This window comes from Dermacentor variabilis, chromosome 4, assembly GCF_050947875.1.
Source record: "Dermacentor variabilis isolate Ectoservices chromosome 4, ASM5094787v1, whole genome shotgun sequence".
NCBI classification, from domain to species: domain Eukaryota; kingdom Metazoa; phylum Arthropoda; class Arachnida; order Ixodida; family Ixodidae; genus Dermacentor; species Dermacentor variabilis.
The window spans coordinates 212,064,020-212,070,142 of record NC_134571.1 but is presented as its reverse complement, the minus strand read 5'-3'; positions in this window follow the sequence as shown (position 1 = coordinate 212,070,142).

Genomic DNA, 6,123 nt, shown 5'->3' with positions numbered 1-6,123 from the left:
TAACGCGAAAGAATAATCCTTGGATTACTCGAACTGTAATTCATGCCAAACGGAAGGTCCGGAGACTGAAAAAAACGCAACGACGCCACCAATCAGAACGAACAGCCGAAAAATTAGCATTAGCCACTTACGATTTAAAATCTAAAATCAAAATAGCTAAAACTTTCTATCTTTCAAATACGCTAACAAACTTCCTAAAAGATTCTCCCCAGAAGTTCTGGCGTTACTTAAATCCTAAAGTACACAATGACAGTCATCCGTCCTCGGAGGAAAATCGAAATACTGCAACCACGCTAAATAACTACTTTTGTTCCATTTTTACTACAGACGATGGAAATGCACCCCGCAATAGCCCCTGCCTCGGCAAGCAACTAGGGCCCCTTACTGTGACTGAAACTGGAGTCTTAAACCTACTGCTAAATTTAGACACTAAAAAAGGATCGGGGCCTGATAACATTTCTAACACATTCCTGCGCAGATATGCCGAGTGGATTGCGAAGTTTTTAGTAATACTCTTTAACAAATCCCTGTCATCCTGCACCCTTCCTAAAGAATGGAAAACAGCGAAAATAACACCAATACATAAATCAGGAAGCAAATCAGATCCTTCAAACTTCAGACCAATCTCACTAACCAGCACAATATGCAAGCTACTTGAACACATCATCTTAAAGCACATAACAACCTATCTAGAAGATAACCAAATTCTAACGCCTTTCCAGCATGGCTTTCGAAAGGGACTTTCTACCGTTACTCAACTAATTGAACTCGTGCATGACGTAACCACGTCTATTGATCACCAGAAACAAATTGACCTTATTTTCCTAGACTTTTCGAAAGCCTTCGACCGTGTGTCACACCCAAAACTTATTAGGAAGCTTGAACTAACTTTAGGAACTGGCCCAATTTTAGACTGGATTACTGATTACCTCACTAACCGTACTCAGTTTGTCGAAATTAACAACGAGAAATCCGTAACAGCTGATGTCACATCAGGTGTACCACAAGGAAGCGTCTTAGCCCCAGTGTTATTCCTAATTTTTATAAACGACCTTCCTGCTAACATATTTAACAACATTAGACTTTTTGCCGCTGACTGCGTGCTATATCAGGAAATTAACTCTGTCGCCGACCATATAGCTTTAAATAACGCCATAGCATCAGTAACCAAATGGTGGCAGATTGGCAGATGACTATTAACGTTAATAAATCTGTTGTATTATCTGTAACTAGGAAAAAACAGATCACTCTTTCAGTACACACTAAACAACATCCCTGTCGCTTCTGTCTGTGAATACAAATACTTAGGCATAATACTAACCTCTGACCTCAGATGGAATGCCCACGTTAACAAAGTCACGGCAACCGCACTAAAACAGTTATTTTTCATTAATAGACGCCTCAGACTAGCACCATCTGATATAAAGTTACTAGCATATAAAACATTTGTCAGACCGGTACTAGAGTATGCAAACGTAGTTTGGTTTCCTTTCACTAACAAGCTGATCAAAAAACTTGAAGGCGTTCAGAGAAAGGCACTCAGATACATTTTTAACAAACATAGGCTATCAGACTCACCGACAGAACTACTCAAACAAGCCGGGATGCTAACCCTCCAAAACAGAGCAAAACTAGCGCGCCTTAAAACCATTTACCAACTCATAAATAATCAACTAAATCTGGATACCTCACGATACATAACGAAATCTCAAACGAGGAAAACACGTCATAACCCCCCACACACACTAAACGAGTATTCATTCCGCACTGACACTTTCAGGTACTCATTCTTTCCACAGACTATACGCGATTGGAACACTTTGAACGTGGGCTCTGTTAATAGTTCATCACTAACTGCTTTTATCATGCTTGTTGAAAACGATCTACTTACATCTCAGTAATTATTTTTGTTTATTGTCAGTATCACTTGGTTACTACCTTTGTTTTGCATTTTAACACATTTATCTGCCCAACCCAAATCTTGCAGCGTGAACCTGATTGTATATTTTTTTACTGCTACTGATGTATAAGTTTATTCTGTATATTAATGTGTATTTCCAAACCGTTATTATTGTCATGTTTGTATGTCAGTGTACTTTTTTGAATGCCCTTTCTGTTACGATCCCTGACGGGATTGACAGTATTCAATAAATAAAATAAATAATTGGCTGAGAATCCCTACTGTAAACACGAAGCGAATACATTGTACACTTTTAGAAAGATTGTACATTGTACACTGCAGAAAGGCTCCTGGAATTTGATTTCATCATCATCAGCCTGGTTACGCTCACTGCAGGGCAAAAGCCTCTCCCATATTACTCCAACTACCCGGTCATGTACTAATTGTGGCCATGTTGTCGCTGCAAACTTATTAATCTCATCCGCCCACCTAACTTCCTGCTGCCCCCTGCAACGCCTCCCTTCCCTTGGAATCTAGTCAGTAACCCTTAATGACCATCGGTTATCTTCCCTCTTCATTACATGTCCTGCCCATGCCCCCCCCCCCATTTCTTTTTCTTGATTTCAACTAAGATGTCATTAACTAACGTTTCTTCCCTCACCCAATCTGCTCTTTTCTTATCCCTTAACGTTACACCTATCATTCTTCTTCCCATAGGTCGTTGCGTCGTCCTCCATTTAAGTGGAACCCTTTTCGTAAGCCTCCAGGTTTCTACCCCGTACGTGAGTACTGGTAAGACATAGCTGTTATACACTTTTCTCTCGATGGATAATGGCAACCTGCTGTTCATGATCTGAGAATGCCTGCCAAACGCACCCCAGCCCATTCTGATTCTTCTGATTATTTCATTCTCATGATCCGGATCCGCGGTGACTACCTGCCTTAAGTAGATGTATTCCCTCACCACTTCCAGTGCCTAGCTACATATCGTAAACTGCTGTCCTCTTCCGAGACTGTTAAACATTGCTTTAGTTTTCTGCAGATTAATTTTTAGACCCACCCTTCTCCTTTGTCTCCCCAGATCAGTGAGTATGCATTGCAGTTGGTCCCCTGAGTTACTAAGCACGGCAATATCATCTGCGAATCGCATGCTACTAAGGTATTCTCCATTAACTCTTATCCCCAATTCTTCCCAATCCAGGTCTCTGAATACTTCCTGTAAACACTCTGTGAATAGCATTGGAGGGATCGTATCTCCCTGCCTGACGCATTTCTTTATTGGGATTTTGTTGCTTTCTTTATGGAGGACTATGGCAGCTGTGGGGCCGCTATAGATATCTTTCAGTATTTTTACATACGGCTCGTCTACATCTTGATTCCGTAATACCTCCATGACTGCTGAGGTTTCGACTTAGTCAAACGCTTTCTCGTAATCAATGAAAGCTATATATAAGGGATGGTTATATTCCGCACATTTCTCTATAACCTGACTGATAGTGTGAATATGGTATATTGTTGAGTAGCCTTTACGGAATCCTGCCTGGTCCTTTGGTTGATGGAAGTCTAAGGTGTTCCTGATTCTATTTGCAATCATCTTAGTAAATGCTTTGTAGGCAACGAACAGTAAGCTGATTGGTCTATAATTTTTCAAGTCTTTGGCGTCCCCTTTCTTATGGATTAGGATAATGTTAGCGTTCTTCCAAGATTCCGGCATGCTCGAAGTCATGAGGCATTGCGTATACAGGGTGGCCAGTTCTTCTAGAACAATCTGCCCACCATCCTTCAACAAATCTGCTGTTACCTGATCCTCCCCAGCTGCTTTCCCCCTTTGCATAGCTCCCAGGGCTTTCTTCACCTCTTCCGGCGTTACTTGTGGGATTTCGAATTTCTCTAGTCTATTCTCTCTTCCATAATAGTTCCTAGTTTCTTCTTCACTGCTTTTAGGCTTCCTCCGTTCCTGAGAGCATGTCCAATTCTGTCCATATTATACTTCCTTATGTAAGCTGTCTTACGCTTGCTGATCAACTTCGAAAGTTCTGCCAGTTCTATTCTAGCTCTAAGGTTAGAGGCTTTCATACATTGGCGTTTCTTGATCAGATATTTCGTCTCCTTAAATATTTGGGGTTTTACGTGCCAAAACCACTTTCTGATTATGAGGCACGCCGTAGTGGAGGACTCCGGAAATTTGGCCACCTGGGGTTCTTTAACGTGCACCTAAATCTAAGCACACGGGTGTTTTCGCACTTCGCCCCCATCGATATTTCGTCTCCTGCGATAGCTTACTGGCATCCTGTCTAACGGAGTTACGACCAAATTGTATTGCACATTCCTTAATGATGCCCATAAGATTGTCGTTCATATCTTCAACACTAAGGTCCTCTTCCTGAGTTAAGGCCGAATACCTGTTCTGTAGCTTGATCCGGAATTCCTCTATTTAGCCTCTTACCGCAAGCTCATTGATCGGCTTATGTACCAGTTTCTTCCGTTCCCTCCTCAAGTCTAGGCTAATTCGAGTTCTCACCATCCTATGGTCACTGCAGCGCACCTTGCGGAGCACGTCCACATCTTGTATGATGCCAGGGTTAGCGCAGAGTATGAAGTCTATTTCATTTCTAGTCTCGCCGTTCGGGCTCCTCCACGTCCACTTTCGGCTATCCCGCTTGGGGAAGGAGGTATTCATTATGCGCATATCATTCTGTTCCGCAAACTCTCTACTAACAGCTCGCCCCTGCTATTCCTAGAGCCTATGTCATATTCCCCCACTGACTTGTCTCCAGCCTGCTTCTTGCCTACCCTGGCATTGAAGTCGCCCATCAGTATAGTGTATTTTGTTTTGACTTTACCTATCGCCGATTCCACATCTTCATAGAAGCTTTCGACTTCCTGGTCACCATGACTGGATGCAGGGGCGTAGACGTGTACGACCTTCAATTTGCACCCCTTATTAAGTTTCACATCAAGACCTGCGCCCTCTCGTTAATGCTATAGAATTCCTGTATGTTACCAGCTATATCCTTATTAATCAGGAATCCGACTCCTAGTTCTCGTTTCTCCGCTAAGCCCCAGTAGCACATGACGTGCCCGCTTTTCAGCACTGTATATGCTTCTTTCGTGCTCCTAACTTCCCTGAGCCCTATTATATCCCATTTACTGCCCTCTAATTCCTCCAATAGCACTGCTAGACACGCCTCACTAGATAACGTTCTAGCGTTAAACGTTGCCAGGTTCAGATTCCAATGGTTGCCTGTCCGGATTTGATTTATGTGCAGCTTATTGAAAAGCAGCTGGTCAAAATAAGACCCGGAGTAGGCGTCCCTCAACATGTCATCGTGCTTCTGACTTGTATTATTCTAGAATGTTATTCGCTGGTTAATTTTTTTCTACTGTTATAAGGCCTGGTTGCGGCACATTGTAGAAGAAAGGGAAAAAAAGAAAAACTGCTGCAAAACTTATCTTGCTATGACTGTCGACGGTAATGAGTTAGCACTGAATGAATATTGCGACTCAACGTGTTGCCACTGTCCGAACCAGTTATGCACGAGGCGTGCGCTGCAGCGAGCCTACTCTTTAACGTTTGCATAAGAAGATTTGGTGCCATCTATCACTACCACCGCAAAGCCTGTGCGCGGCCTCCGAAATGCACAAAACAAGCAAAACAACAAGCATGCACACATACGTAGCACCTGTAAAGTGTGCGATGGAGCCTAAGAATGCTAATGCATAAGGTACCCACTTTTTTTGGTGCAATGAAAAGCTTACCGGCCGGATGGTCTAATCATGAAGTAGTAACGCGGAAAACGCAGTGGAAAATTTCTTATCAGAACTTTTCGACCTGTAGTGTGGATGAAGTCGTTCAATGGAAGCATGCTCAAAAGTGTGATAGATGAGCACGATAGCGATTATAGGCTGGCATTAGTGGGAGGCAGAGGACAAGTGCGGCCGTAGGCGTGAGAAAGTATTTTTGTTTTGTGTCGATGTTTCTGAGATTCATATGTTTCAAAGTATTTCTGCAGTAATAGCAACGTGTTTATGTGGTTTTCTGTCCAACTGCTTTGGTATTTGACTAGTCAGAACGAAACCAAGCCCGTCGAAAACGAAACAACGCTTTTACACGTGATAGGCAGTTCATGACGAGACGTTCATTTGAGGGATCGCCAGTCGTTTTGCGCATGCGCGAGTAAGAGCGGGCGCGTGAGATAAAATCTGGGGGCTTTTGCTCCTTA